The sequence below is a fragment of the Abramis brama genome, assembly GCF_963993115.1.
Source record: "Abramis brama genome assembly, chromosome: 1".
In the NCBI taxonomy this organism is placed as follows: domain Eukaryota; kingdom Metazoa; phylum Chordata; class Actinopteri; order Cypriniformes; family Leuciscidae; genus Abramis; species Abramis brama.
In genome coordinates this window covers 31,495,156-31,510,818 of record NC_139963.1, presented here as the reverse complement: position 1 = coordinate 31,510,818, position 15,663 = coordinate 31,495,156, and the positions used below count along the sequence as shown (strand labels likewise).

The window sequence follows — 15,663 nt, the reverse complement described above, 5'->3', positions numbered from 1 at the left end:
AACTGATTATCATAAAGTAAAGCTACTAAACCAAACTGATTAATAAAGTACAGCTTTCTAACATCATTGGAAGGTTTTGAGGAGTGACACATTCCAAAAGATGTGTTTTAAAAATGAATTTCTGTTCTTTCAGTTGTTCTGAAATTAAGACAGATTAAACTGCACACAATGACATATTCCTAGAAAAGCTTTAGTTTAAGGAACTATTGCAATAGATGTGTTTCTCTCAGTTTCGGTTGTTGTATGTATTTGAATATTTTGTCTCTGGGGATTGAGAATCACCAAAGCAGACGGAGCAGCTGCAAACTTCTGAGCGCTCAAGGAAACGTTTCAATAATAGCCAAACTATAATAAACTTATCTACATGCAATATCTTAAGCTTGATGAGCTAAACAATTCAAAACAATTTGCAAAGCTGTAAAATGTATAAATGTATTTAATTGTAACAACATCCAATTATGGATTTATGTGTAGTCTACATTACAACTAATACTTAAGATTTACTTGAATTACATTTTGTGGTCCATCCAAAAGTATGCCGCTTGAAACATTTGCTGAAAAATATTTTCATCTCCAAGTAATTTTGCTTTGCTTTTATGCAAACGTGGTGGGCACGTGTTTACTATGACTAAGTTCTCTCTAATGAATTTTAGAATGTCAGAATTAGATCTATTCGAGAGCGTCTATGTATTCAGGGTCTGTCTTTCTTCCTCTTTTTCCCCTCACACCTGCTGAAGTGAAACGTTCATGTTTATGACTAACAATTCTTGCAACAATTAAAGCCTGCAACAATTAAACATTAAATATATATTTTATCAATCTTATGCCATGGTTTATTTTACTTACATTGCTTAGTTTTTTTTACAATTGCAAAGTGTTTAGACCTTTTTTCTAAATTCTTAACACAGCAACACCTGCATCACACAAATAGTCAAATAGTTAATTTTCTGTCCAAAACAACATTTTGTTACAAAATGAAAAAAAACTTTTTCTGCATACACTAACTCTATAAAAACAAGGCAAACCTGATTCAGTGTCTAATAATTATGTTAAAACACCATCTTTATATCCACCTGGGATAGTTAATAATAGCACTGAATATCAAATTATCAGTTGATGGCATTACAAAAACTGCATTACTTGTCATGTTTCAGTTCTCTCAGCATACAGGCAATATGTAATCCATTGTTTTTTATAATTCACTTTCCTTATACTTTCAACCATTCTTGGTTGAGTGTTGAATGTATGCATTTTGTTGGCAATATACTTTCTAAAAGTGAACGAGTCATTACTCTATAGAATGCACAGTAGGAAAAAATAGCAAGTAACATAATTGCTCAGGGCCGCCACTGGTCAAATGGGTCCCCTATACGCAGAACTTCAGTTGAAATTGCCTTGCAGGGATGGGGATGTCGATGCCCTTGGTAGTTTGTGCTCTTTCACACACCGTAACAGAAGATCCAACATATGTGCTTTTTGGTTCTGCGTGTCTTGAGAAAAAAAAAACATAAATATGCAGAATATCACACATTCTTACTCCTCTCCCCTTCCTCTTCTCCTCCCTTGTCCTGAACTACTCCTGTCCTCCCTCAATATTCCTCTCACTTGTCCAGATATTACAGTTTTTTACAATCGCTAGGACACAGTTTTCAATACACTTTTTCAAAATCCTTAACACAGGTCTCATAACCAGCTTGGCACAGCAGTTAATATCACATTCAAAATGCACTAAAGCTGACGAAACAATTCATTCAGGTCTCAGATCAACTCATTCTTCCAGAACATTAACAAAGGTTGACAACAAACAAAGAAACTTTGTCACTCATAAAACAATGACCTAAGAAAATACAATGTGTAACCCTGGTTAAATAAGATTTACAAATATTATTTATTTGTATGCTGCTTGAATATGATTATTAATATATGTGAAACTCTACATAAAAATACATCTATATAAATATATTTGATTGGAGTTCAGAAGTAAGTAACAACAAATCAGAGCGCTGGGTTGTTAGCCCCGCCTCCTTGCTTACTGATCGTGTCGCGTTAGGGCGGGCGTACACGGTGCGAGTTCGGATAAAATATCGTAAATGAAAATAACAACACAGCGTAGGCTACTAAATAACAATAAAGAAAATCACTGAACTAAAAGTAAAGTGTTATTGGTTCAACTTACCTTCTGTCTCTGCCTGTTACTCAGTATCACCACTACCTCCTTTTACGTATACCGTGCAGTCTTCTGATTTTATTTTTCTGGTCCGATGAGTTAATACCCGCTATAAATGGGTAGCAGTACACTATGTTTTCTTTGACACTCTCAGTCTCTGGTGTTTATAATTCACTTATAATTGGCCTGTAGAGTTTTGGTGATGTCTGTGTCTAAGAGAGAAAAGAAATGATGTAATTTGAAAGGTGTAGTCATTGAATACCTACATTTTGTGCCGAAGCAATGACAAATGATCCCCCGTTTAGCTCACATAGACTGATGTTTTGCTCATGTGAAAGGTTTGAGAAATGTGTCCAAGGGATTGTAAAAATAACTAAATAAATTGTTTTTTTTTTCCCTCTCTCAATCCACATTGAACAAAACGAATTCTAAGAGTCCCGTTATTACTGTGTGTCCATGTAATGGAATAATTCAACACCTGACTATGTCTCCAGCTATGTCTCCAGTCAACAGACTGATAGTGATCTGTTTCTTTAAAATGTTTATCAGCTGTTTCAACATTTTTTAAAATATTGCTGCTGTTGCAGAAGTAGAGGCTTTATACTATATTTAAGGTTTGGAACATTATGTCTTCATTTCTGGCATGCTGTGTTTGACAAGAAAGATCCATGATTTTGGTATTGTGTAAGCTTGTGTGAGAAGAAAATGGAAGCATTTTTGAAACATGTTAACTGTATATTGTGTGAAAATATAAAAAGTAGACTACTTAAAAAAAATAAAAAATACTAGATAAGTTCATAATTAGGGCCCAAAGTTAATTTAAGCCTTAAAAAAAACCATGAGAAATTAAAAAAGAGCATCCAGATCAAGAACAAAGAGGCCAGGGAAATATGATTTTGCACTTGATTTATTGAAATATGTTTTCAATGTTACTTTTAAAATTACATTTAAAATAAAAAATAAACACACAAATACTTGTTACAATATATTACTGAAATATTTAAAAGAGCACGTTTCAAACTTGTGCATTTTCGAAATTATGCACAAGTTTCATGCATTTGGATGAGGAGCACAAACCTGCTTGTTTTTGTAAAGGCCTTAGCGCCATCAAGTGGTAATATTTACGTTAACCGGGAACAGTGAGAAAAACATATTTGATATGTTACTATTTTTCTCAATTGATTTGACACATTTCTTCAAATGAAAGTAATTGTTCTCAAAACAATGAACACAGTTTAATATTCACTGCATAATGAAGCACTGCAGTTTATTCTAGTAATGCATTTATAATACTATCTTCAGGTGTGTTCTCTATTGTTTTTTATAACATTATCAGCCATACAAATACACTAATGAAGATGCATTGTTCATTGTTCATCCACCTCAGTGTTCTTGACTTTAATTCTGAAAAATGTTTGGACATTTGCAGAACTTGCCATGCTAAGACTGTCTCAAAACTACAAATGTACACTATCAGCAATCATAATACTCATAAAAATATGTGTAATGCCATATAACACTTTGGATCTGTTTAGCTTCTCCCAAGAAGAGGCCATGAGCGTGACTCCCATGCTTTCTTATTATTTGTATAACAATGTTTGTTACTTTTGAAAAAAAAAAAGAAAAGAAATTATGCATGATTGACAATTAGCATACAGTTAGGATTGGCGGTATGGTTCTGTTCTGGGGGAGAATTCCCTGTGCATTCATGCAGCCTAGCATGGATAAGAGCAGGGAGAGCAGCAATAACCCCCCTTAGGGTAAACAGAACAAACATGAATGTATTGCAGATATCATTAATTCAAGATTTTAAAGTACTACATAATTCGAGAATTTATTCTGATTCAAGGGGAAGAGGAGATGGGGATGGAGGAGGGTAATTAGCTACTGAGAAACGCGATAGCTGTTGATAATACTGAGGAGCTTGTATATGTATACAGTGATAGACATCCTATTCCTAAGCCTATTATTGATTTTTATTTCCACTGCCCTTTTATCCAAAGAGACGGAACTATCTGCACTGTATTTATCAACGGGAAATACATCATGCTAAAATAATCTGTCATATACTGTGGCTCACATTATTGGGGTCGCTTGCAAGTCGCCAATAATTTGGCGGGGGTCGAAATTCGCCACAACAGCGGAATACCAGGCTACTTAAAGCCTGCATAAAATATTATAGCACTATACCAAAATAATATGTAAAGATAAAGCTTACAGCAGTGTCTTCATACATTAATAAAAAATAATAATAATAAAAAGCAAAACACGCCTAATGCACATTTTCTTTGATCTTAATTTTCTTGAAGTGAACCTTGCTGTATTTTTGTGTAATTAATTAAGAGAAAGTACACCGCAGTCTTACTCCAAACAAGGTGATCGACTTTAAACGTGCCTGCCGCCGTAAACACGACTTTCCACTTCGTAAATACGAACTTTCCAGTAGGACTTTTCTGAACGCGTTGTTGTCTTTGGAGCTCCATCGATTTGATTTATAATTCTTGATTTTCTCTTTAAACTCACTTACAACGAACATTTTCTACCTTTCCTCACTGAGAAGCACTGCTGCTCAAACCTCATAGTTACAACGCGGACTGTTGAGCAGACGCGTCTCAAGCCTATTAGATTCCAATTAAATGCGACCTTTTGTGATCTCCTGTGTGAACGTGAAATGACCCAGAAGTGACCCGCATGCGCAGAAGAGTACTCAACGGTCAACGACGTCACTTGTTGTTTGCGGAAGTAGCTAAACTTCAACTAACTGTGATTCACTCTCACACACACACACACACACAACACACGAGCGCGCGCAGCGACCGTTACACAAGAGCCAGACAGCAGCCGCTGACCTATCTTATATCAGCACAAATAAGTTAACATAACGTTAGTCTACTCTTATTCACATTGGATAGGGCCTATATAATGATGGTGGCCGTGGGTTTTTATTTATTTTTTTAATTAACGGGCTCGTCGAGGTCGACCCGTTCGGCAGATTTACCTCAGCTCGACGAATATGCAGTCCGTTTTCAAACCGACGACTACTTCAACGCAGAATTATGACGTTTGTCGCGTATCAATGACGTGCGGGTCGGATACATGCGACCTGGCCGTTCAGACTGAAGTCGCATTTCAAAAGATCGGATACGTATCGGATTTGGACCACATACCCAAGTGGCCTGGGTCGCATTTGAAAAGATCGGATCTGTGGCGTTCAGACTGTCATGAAAAGATCCGATACAGGTCGCATAGGGGCAAACAAATCGGAATTGGGTCGTTTCAACCTGCAGTGTGAACGTAGCCTTAGTGATCCAACGCCGGATACTCTTAAAGGTTACTCCTGGGGATCACGGCTGAACGCTTCTTCTCCACACTCACTTACAAACAAACATTTTTTCGCCTATCGTGCGTCTACTCTACACCCGTACCACTAAAAAGACGGATTATATCCAAGACTTCAGCCATAAATTAGTATTAATATTGAAAGCATCACTGGTAGCGTCGTTGCTAACTTAACGTTACTGTCCATCCGTTAGAATGGCGAATATATCAGATGTAAGTAGTCTACCTTTTGGTGCAGTTGAAGACACATTTGAACTGCACGCACTGCAGTCTGAGCTGGAAGCTGTTGAGAAACAGATCCACGACCTTTTAGTGAGACAAGCCGAGCTGATAGACCGGCGTTTAGCTCTTGAAACATCACGCGCCGATGCACACAAATCAGTTATTAACGTCACTAACCCGCTGACTCCGACCTCGTCTAATCCGTGCGTTTCTCAACATCGGTCCCGAGCGCAGAGGTCGCGATCAGCCATGGTCTCGTTCACTCCGGCTCCAACACGCCACCACGAAGCCTGGATGGTTCCGCAGCGGAAGACACGAGTCAGGTCTAGACCAAGAAGACTCTCTCCGACGCTCCCGGTTTTCGAGATATCCACACAAAACAGCTTCTCCCCTCTTTGTGAAACAGAACGCGATGCTGTGATCATCGGCGATTCCATCGTTCGGCACGTACATGCTACATTAAGTAAAAGTAAGGCGCATAGTCACTGCTTTCCTGGTGCTCGTGTTTCTGAAATCGCTGCTCGCGTTCCCGAGATTCTGAACAGTGACGAGCACGTCGGAACTGTGGTCCTGCACGCGGAAGTGAACGACATCAGGCTGCGCCAGACGGAGGTTCTGAAGAAAGACTTCAGGAATCTGATCGATACGGTACGCAGCACATCGCCTGAAACAACGATCATAGTGTCAGGACCGCTTCCCACGTACCGACTAGGACATGAAAAGTTTAGTAGATTATTAGCGCTAAATGAATGGTTAATGTCATGGTGCAATGAGCAGAAACTGCTCTTTGTAAATAATTGGAATCTGTTTTGGGAGCGTCCTAGGCTTTTCCGTGCTGATGGCTTACACCCAAGCAGATTCGGAGCGGATCTTCTGTCGGATAACATCTCCAAAATGTTAAATACCTTTTGACTAGTAACCAAAAGTCCAAATCATAGTCTCTGCTGCACCAATTTAACTGATATAAATACTAGTGTTGAACATTGCATAGAAACTGTGTCTATTCCTCGTTTAGTGAGATCAAATAATAAATCTACTGCAGGATCTAGAAAAAATCTAATTGTTATTAAACCAGAAAATGTTGCTATTAGTAACCAAAAACAATTTCTAAAGCTAGGTCTTCTAAACATTAGATCACTCACACCTAAGGCAGTTATTGTAAATGAAATAGTCACGGATAATAGCTTCGATGTGCTTTGCCTTACTGAAACCTGGCTTAAACCAAATGATTATTTCGGTCTAAATGAGTCTACCCCAGCAGGATACTCCTATAAGCATGAGCCCCGTCTGATTGGTTGTGGCGGCGGTGTTGCAACAATCTATAGAGATATTCTCAATGTTACTCAGAAAACGGGCTATAAGTTTATTTCGTTTGAAGTACTTGTACTAAATGTTACGCTCTTAGATGTTGGAAAAACATCCCTATTATCTCTAGCCCTGGCTACTGTATATAGACCGCCTGGGCCTTACGCTGATTTCCTAAAAGAGTTTGCAGATTTTCTCTCAGACCTATTAGTCAATATCGATAAAGCATTAATTGTTGGAGATTTTAACATACACGTAGATAATCCAAATTATGCGTTAGGGGCTGCGTTTACAGATTTATTAAACTCCTTTGGGGTCAAGGAAAACGTTACCGGACCAACTCATCGTTTTAATCATACACTCGATTTAATTATATCACATGGAACCGATCCAACCGATATAGATATCCACAAAGTGACGATGTCACTGACCATTACATGGTAACTTGCATATTACGTTCTCCTGTAATATATCATGCTGCGCCGCGTTATCGATTAGGCAGAACAATCCATCCACCATAGATAATTTTTAAAACTGCTTATCTGATCTGTCTCAGCTGCTCAGTGAACCCAAACAAACAGATGAACTAGAGGAATTAACTAGCACTATGAGCACCATTCTCTCTGGAAAATTGGATATTGTTGTACCCATTAGATTAAAAAAGGTCAGAGAGAAAAGTAAAGCACCATGGTACAACAATACTACGCATGTTCTAAAGAGAGAAACCCGTAATTTAGAGCGTAAATGGAAACAAACTAATTTAGAGGTCTTTAGAATCGCATGGAAAGACAGTATGTCACGTTATAAAAAGGCCCTTAAAGCGGCCAGGGCTGAGCACCTCCGTAAACTAATAGAAAACAACCAAAACAATCCTAGGTTTTTATTTAACACCGTGGCTAGACTAACAAATAAACAGATGTCACCTGAACAAAATATTCCGTTACAGTTTAGTAGTAATGATTTCATGAAGTTCTTCACTGAGAAAATAGAAAACATCAGAACCACAATTGTAAACGTTCAATCCTCAATCGCGCCTTATAATTCAGCTTCAATTATCACCCTGCAAGAACAATTACAGTGCTTTACAACTATAGAACAAAAAGAGTTAAATAAACGTATCACTTCATCTAAAACAAGAACATGTTTATTAGATCCTATACCAACTAAACTACTGAAAGAAGTGTTACCTGTAGTGGAAGAGCCTCTCCTCAATATTATTAACTCATCTTTATCTTTAGGTCATGTTCCAAGAACATTTAAACTGGCAGTTATAAAACCTCTCATTAAGAAACCACAATTAGACCCACATAAACTAGCAAATTATAGACCCATTTCAAATCTACCTTTTATGTCTAAAATACTAGAAAAAGTTGTGTCTGCCCAACTGGGCTCTTTCTTGCAAGAAAATGACATCTATGAAAAGTTAAAATCACAAATGATTTACTTTTAGCTTCTGACCAAGGCTGTATCTCAATATTAGTTTTACTTGATCTTAGTGCTGCGTTCGATACTATAGATCACTCAATACTCTTAGATCGACTACAAAATTATACTGGTGTTCAAGGACAAGCATTAAGCTGGTTCAGATCATACTTATCTGACCGCTACCATTTTGTCTATTTAAATGGAGAAAAATCGATCATTACTCCAGTAAACTATAGAGTGCCGCAGGGATCTGTGTTAGGCCCTCTGTTATTCTCAATATATATGCTGCCACTTGGAAATATTATAAGGAAACATGGAATTAGTTTCCATTGTTATGCTGATGACACTCAAATCTATATTTCATCACGGCCAGATGAAAACGCTAAATTATCCAAATTGACAGAGTGTGTTAAAGATATAAAAGATTGGATGATGCGCAATTTTCTTTTATTAAATCCAGACAAGACAGAGGTACTAATCATCGGTTCAAAAAACCACCCACAAAACCTCTCACAATACAACTTTAACATAGTAGGATGTCCTGTTACTTTATCCTCTACAGTAAAAGACCTGGGTGTTATATTAGACTGCATCCTGTCTTTTGAAAATCATATTTCATATTTTACAAGAACAGCCTTTTTCCACCTTAGAAACATTGCTAAGCTACGTAACATGCTATCAGTTTCTGATGCAGAAAAGTTAGTTCATGCATTCATGACCTCGAGACTAGATTACTGTAATGCTTTATTAGCCGGTTGTCCTGCATCCTCAATAAACAAGCTACAGTTAGTCCAAAATGCCGCCGCTAGAGTTCTAACTAGATCAAGAAAATATGATCATATAACACCAATTTTATCATCACTACATTTGTTGCCTATAAAGTTCCGTATTAATTACAAGGTATTGCTACTGACTTATAAAGCCCTAAACGGCTTAGCTCCAGTCTATTTAACGGATCTTCTATCACCCTATAATCCATCGCGCTCTTTAAGATCACTAAATTCGAGGCTTTTGGTCATACCTAGGATATCTAGGTCCACCAAAGGAGGGAGAGCATTTTCACATTTAGCTCCAAAACTCTGGAATAGTCTTCCTGATACTGTTCGTTGCTCAGACTCGCTCTCCCAGTTTAAAACTAGATTAAAGACGCATCTCTTCAGCCAGGCATTCATATAATACTTTTAATCTTACAGTTAAATCCGACCTCTAGTTCATAAACGCCAGAGGAGAACTGGCCCCCGACTCAGCCTGGGTTCTCCCAAGGTTTTTTTTTTTTCTCAATTAGGTCACCTGATGGAGTTTTTCGGTTCCTTGCCACTGTTGCCTTTGGCTTGCTCAGTTGGGGATATTTGGCGATATTTAATTTAATTAATCAATCAACAATACTATTGATCAGCATTACCAAACGTGGATGTTTTCCACTAGAAACAAACATTGATGTATTGTTTTAATTTAATACTGTGAAGCTGCTTTGATACAATCTGTATTGTGAAAAGCGCTATATAAATAAACTTGACTTGACTTGACTTGAATGGATGATAGGCTATATGACAGTCTTGCGCACTTCCTTCCTGTCGCCTGACTGCACTCTCGAGTGGCCAAGACCGCAAGTGTGGGTAAATCTAGCCCAATGAGATTGGAGGGGGGGCACCAGGGGGGACCAATCATATTCCAGGGGGGGCCGGTGCCACCCCGTGCCCCCCCTCTAGACACGCATTGATGAGCCTTTCTTGTCCACGAAACAGAGAGGAAACCTATACGTTACATCAAACGAAAGCTATCGAAACATTCACTGAGCAAGACGAATTAAAGTGTTTTTACTTTTTAGTTTTACACAATTTAAAAGGATTTAAAATGTTTTCATGACTCATGCTAATAGCTTTATTAGCAGTCTGGCTTTTAGGAAGCATTAGTTTGCCTCCTATAGAATTTAGGCTTCTATGTGTTTTCAGGTCATTGGTTAAATAGAATTCAGTAGGCCTAATTATATGTTGTTTATTCTTTGTCTGGTACAGTCTACTATATATTTTACTGTGCTTATATTGACATTTCAATTTGAAAGGATGTTAAAAATCTTAAGCGGCCCATGAATAAACATAAGTAGGCTATTTGACATGGTTTGGACCATTGTGCAATACAGCGGCCACAGTGATAAAAGTTATGACAAACCGCAAGACACAAAAATTGGTTAACCGTAAAAAGGTTAACCTTTTCATCTGTAATGGTCCACAGCTTACTGTAGTAGTCTACGTAGTCTACTGGCTACATTTCTAGTTTAAATAAATTAATGGCATAATAATGGCATTGCACATCTCAAATATGCCTTTAAAAATTTTAAATGCTTATAGCTTTATTTAAAATGTGCTGAGTCCATCAAGAGGTTGTTGTAAAGCCTGTTGCATGAGGAGAATTTGAGGTGGCATGCATCACTGTGCATGGAGTGGCCACAGTGAAACATTTCATTTCATAAACCCCTTACAATTAACAATCACCTCTTAAAACAGTCCTCAACAAATTAGTGTATAATTTTTTTATGGCGTCTGAAAGAATTCTAGGACGGTAGAATATGACAGAAGGATTTCTTTGTTCTCATAAGGTACTGGCAACATCTGTTCCTCATTATGTGGACAGTTAGGATGGGGAATGGTCTCCTATTCTCCCTATTCTAACACAGTATAGGGTCCTCTTGGCTGCAGATGTGCTTGTGGTAGCCAGAAACTGACCATATGGACTTGTTATTCAATGTATTCCTATATGATGGAAGGTATGTACTCTTATTGGTTAACTCTGTGTAACTCACCTCATATTCTTACTATATATATTCAGACAAAAGTGCCAATTTATTTTTTATTTATTTATTTTATTTATTTAGAAAAGGGACAATGTACATTAATTAACATTCATAAATGTAAATGTACCCAAATTAGCCCGAAGGCTAGTTTTCATTGGTAGTCCCTTTGCCAGGTGTTATTAGGCTCTAAACTAGAAAAAAGAAAAAAGGTTAAACATTACAACAATACACTACAACAATCATAAATCTAGAACTTGTAAACACCTCTATAAAATACAATTAAGAACATTATACAAAAAGACAATATACACACAATAGAAAAAAAATTGTTATGAGTTAAATATGACTGATTAGGTCTATAATAAAATTAATAATAAGATTAATAATAATAATAGAGGAGCAGCATTAATGTTCACATTGTTGGTTATGAAGAAGCCATTTCTTAAGATTAAGCTTAAAAGAGTTAAATGTTGAGCACTCTCTAATTGAGTGAGGTACAGTATTCCACTGATGTGAAGCTCTGTATGAGAAAACAGCTTGGCCAAACGATGTTTTCCTACGTGGAATTATACAATCCGCTCTAATTGCTCCTCTTGTAATTCTGTTTTCAATAGATTTAAATTTAATAAAATCAGCCAAAGGAGGAGGAGCCAAACCATGCATGATCTTATAAACTAAACAAACATTTTTAAAGTTGATTAGAATTTCCCAGTTAAACAAGTTATACTTATTTAAAATGTGACAATGATGAAAGCTGAATTGTTTTTTATCTAAAATTTTAAGTGCTTGTTTGTATAGTGATTCTAATGGTTTTAGGACTATAGAATGTGTATTTGACCAACTTGTCAAACAATATGTGACATGAGAAAGAATCATAGAGTGGAAATATATCTTTGCTGCCTCATTTGATAAACAATTTCTAATAAACCTAAAGTTAACCAAGTTAAATTTAATCTTTTTGCAAACTTTTTTTATGTGAGTTTTAAAACCAAGACAGGAGTCCAGATGTACCCCTAGATATTTACATTCTGAAACGACCTGTAATCTTTCTCCTGAAATTAAAATGTCCTGCTTTGTATCAGGCCTATGTCCTTTAGAGAAGAACATACAGACTGTTTTTGACACATTTAACCTCAGAAAACTCTGATTTAGCCAGGATGTAACTTTTACCATAACGTCTGTCAACTTTTTTGCAACCTCTTCTGCATTTTTACCATGTGTAAAAATGACTGTATCGTCAGCATACATTAGAATATTACATTGTTCACACTCCTTAGGTAAATCATTAATATACAAGCTAAAAAGAATTGGGCCCAGTATGGACCCTTGTGGAACACCAGTTGATAGGTCTAATAAATTCGATTTAAAATGATCAATTTTTACTAATTGAGAACGGGAAGAAAGGTAAGATTTGATTAAATTTACAAAATGTATAGAAAAATTATAATCATACAGTTTATGCAAAAGGTTATTATGGTTTAGAGTATCAAATGCTTTCTGTAAATCAAGAAATACAGCCCCTACCACTCCACCTTTATCCATTAATGCTTTTACCTTTTCTGTAAAGTAACATATTGCAGTTTCTGTTGAGTGATTTGCCCTAAAACCAAACTGCATCGGATGTAATTGGAAAGAACTATTATTAAGATGATCAATAATTTGTTTGGCCACTAGTTTTTCAAAAACTTTTGATATTGTAGGTAGGACACTGATGGGCCTATAATTACAAGGTAAGCGAGTGTCGCCTCCCTTAAATATAGGAGCCACAACCGCTGGTTTCCACGAACTAGGGAATATCCCTTGATCTAATGAACTATTAATGATATGTGTTAGAGGGTTGACTATTGAGGAAATAATTTGTTTCAATAAGAGTGTGTCCATACCATAAATATCCTTAGCCCTTGAGGTCCTCAGAGACATGACCACTCTTTCAACCTCTAACTTAGTTACTGGTCTTAATACTAATGCTGTGTCACTTTCATTAATTGTTTGTATATAGGGTTGTTGTACAATAAAACTTTGGGCTATTTTATCCACTGACTCAACAAAATAGTGATTAAGGGCCTGTGCCACATCAATCGGGCTCTGTAGAACTGTATCATTAATCTTTAATTCAGTTAGACTTGTTTTAATATTCTTTTGACTAGTCAATTTTTTTATCTGTCTCCATATTATTTTTGAGTTACCATGAGCGTTTTCAATAATTATGATAAAAAAATCTGCCTTTGCTTTCCTTAATGCTCTTACTACCTTATTTCTTAACATTACAAATTTATTTCTATCATGGACCATCTTTGATCTTATCGCTAATTTTAAAGCATTATCCCGTTCCTTCATTAATTTTTTAATATTGTCGTTAACCCAGGGGAGGGACTGTTTCTTGTACTTGTATTTCGTCTTGATTGAAAAATCACTAATTGTAGATTGTAGCTTTTCTGTAAAGATCTGACTAGATTTCTAAATCTATATTAGATGATACCAAATCTTCCCAATTCATATTGTCAATTGCTGATTTAAACTCGTTTTGCTTATTTTTTGGAATACCGAACAATTCCTTATTACTGGCATGTGTAGTAAATCGTTTGCTTGTTAATTTTCTAGAAATAAGCACCATATTATGGTCTGACAACCCTGTGATCATATTATATGACTTTATAATTCTCTCCGGTCTGTTACTAAATATCAGGTCAATCTGAGTGCTAGTGCTGTTTGTTATTCGTGTTGAACCTTTGATCAGTTGGACTAAATTAAAACCATCAACGACTTGTTTGAGCTTCTTCCTTATAGATGTGTCTTCCCAATTTAAATTAAAATCACCCATAACAATAACTTCCTTCTTAAAATCACATTGACATAAGACGTTCTTAAGTTCATCATAAAAACTGTTATTTAAAGCAGGTGCTCGGTAAATAACTATAAGTGTAAAAGACATCTGAGGTGATAGAATCATATTTAAACCTATACATTCTAAATCAATCGGATTTTGCCATATAATCTCATTACAACGAATAGTGTCTCTCACATAAATCATTACGCCACCTCCTTTCCTTTCGATTCGATCCTTCCTATAGAAATCATAACCCGGGATATTTAGAGCAGCTGATGGAGAATTGTCATGAAGCCAGGTTTCAGATAAACAGAGGTAGTCTAAATTAGATTCTAATAGTATATGATTAATCTGATCACTTTTTGATTTTAAACTTCGTATATTTAGGTGTCCACCTAATATACCCTTCGGTTTTACATTTAGATCCCAAATAATTCTAGAGTTATTTACCGTTTGAAAAAATTTAAATTTCCGATTCTTTTGTATTGCTCTGTTGACCACTACACGCTTCTTCTTATTATCATGTTCATCAAGTTTATCGTTCAACTCCATATCACTTGAACTTGAGTGCAAATAGTCACTGCCTCCGACCGCGACCTGAGAAAGTGCCGTCTTCGACACAGAGTAAATCCTCACCGGCTCTACCGTCCGCGAATCCATCGATGGTTGACCGTCAGTCGACACCAACACGCCAGCGGATCGTACCCGCCACTCGTCCGATAAAGCCTCCGGGGTAATCAGGTGCTCCGATGGCGACGACAACCCTCCCCTCCATGTGTTTTGCTCCAGATGATCACCATGAGCAACGCCCGCCGACCGAGCCAAATCGGTCTCAATGCTCAGCTGGGCCATCATCGGATCCTCCATGGAGCTCGGGTAGGGCACACGGCACACAGTGTAAGGTTGCGGTTAGTTTCAAAACATGGGTAGTCTCTGAATGAGCTACATACCTGAGTAGTGGTAGAGTTGCTAATGAAATTGTCAACAATGCTTCCCTCATCTGTTGCAATGGTTGGACCAGGGCACTGGTGAATCAGAATGTCCCCGGACAAAAGTAAACAGATGGCTATTATCACAGCATTATTGTGTAGTTGTTTGCGCACTGTTCCTTCCAATTTTCTTCGGTAAAACCGACGTGTAGTTAAGAAGGTGATACTGAACGCATACTCTCCATATCCAGAGAAGCAATTTATTATGTTTGTTTGTTTATAAAAGATCCGATGTTCATAATTATCGTTGTTGTTTTTTAAATCTATGTTATTATGTGACCGTTTAAATGAGACATTTGCTGGGTGGACAAACTTTAAGATTAGCGTGTAGAGTAACAGAGCAGCGACCACACCCGATCGACCATCCGCCATTTTCCACATGATTGCCAATAAAGTGAGATGAGATAACTTTCTCCCTCAGCACTGGGTCATTGAAATTAGGCATATTGGGACCGCAAATCTTACAGCATCATTTTAGATTATTATTTTAAAAATCTCAAGTTTAAATTTTTAAGTTATACCCACATTTTATATAAACACTCAAACTAGCTCTTTCTGGTATATTAATAAATAGTGGCATTGGCATATGAAAATTTAA

At 36.8% G+C, this 15,663-nt stretch overlaps 1 long non-coding RNA gene across 1 annotated transcript; it reads right to left on the bottom strand.

Annotated features, from left to right (window-relative positions):
* Nucleotides 1-815: 815 nt before the first annotated feature.
* On the bottom strand, nt 816-15,386 carry LOC311092788. The gene is made up of 3 exons (XR_014608299.1): nt 14,713-15,386; nt 2,177-2,379; nt 816-1,490 (listed from the first exon to the last, which is right to left on the bottom strand). It is a non-coding gene; the product is annotated as an uncharacterized lncRNA (long non-coding RNA).
* Nucleotides 15,387-15,663: the final 277 nt, after the last annotated feature.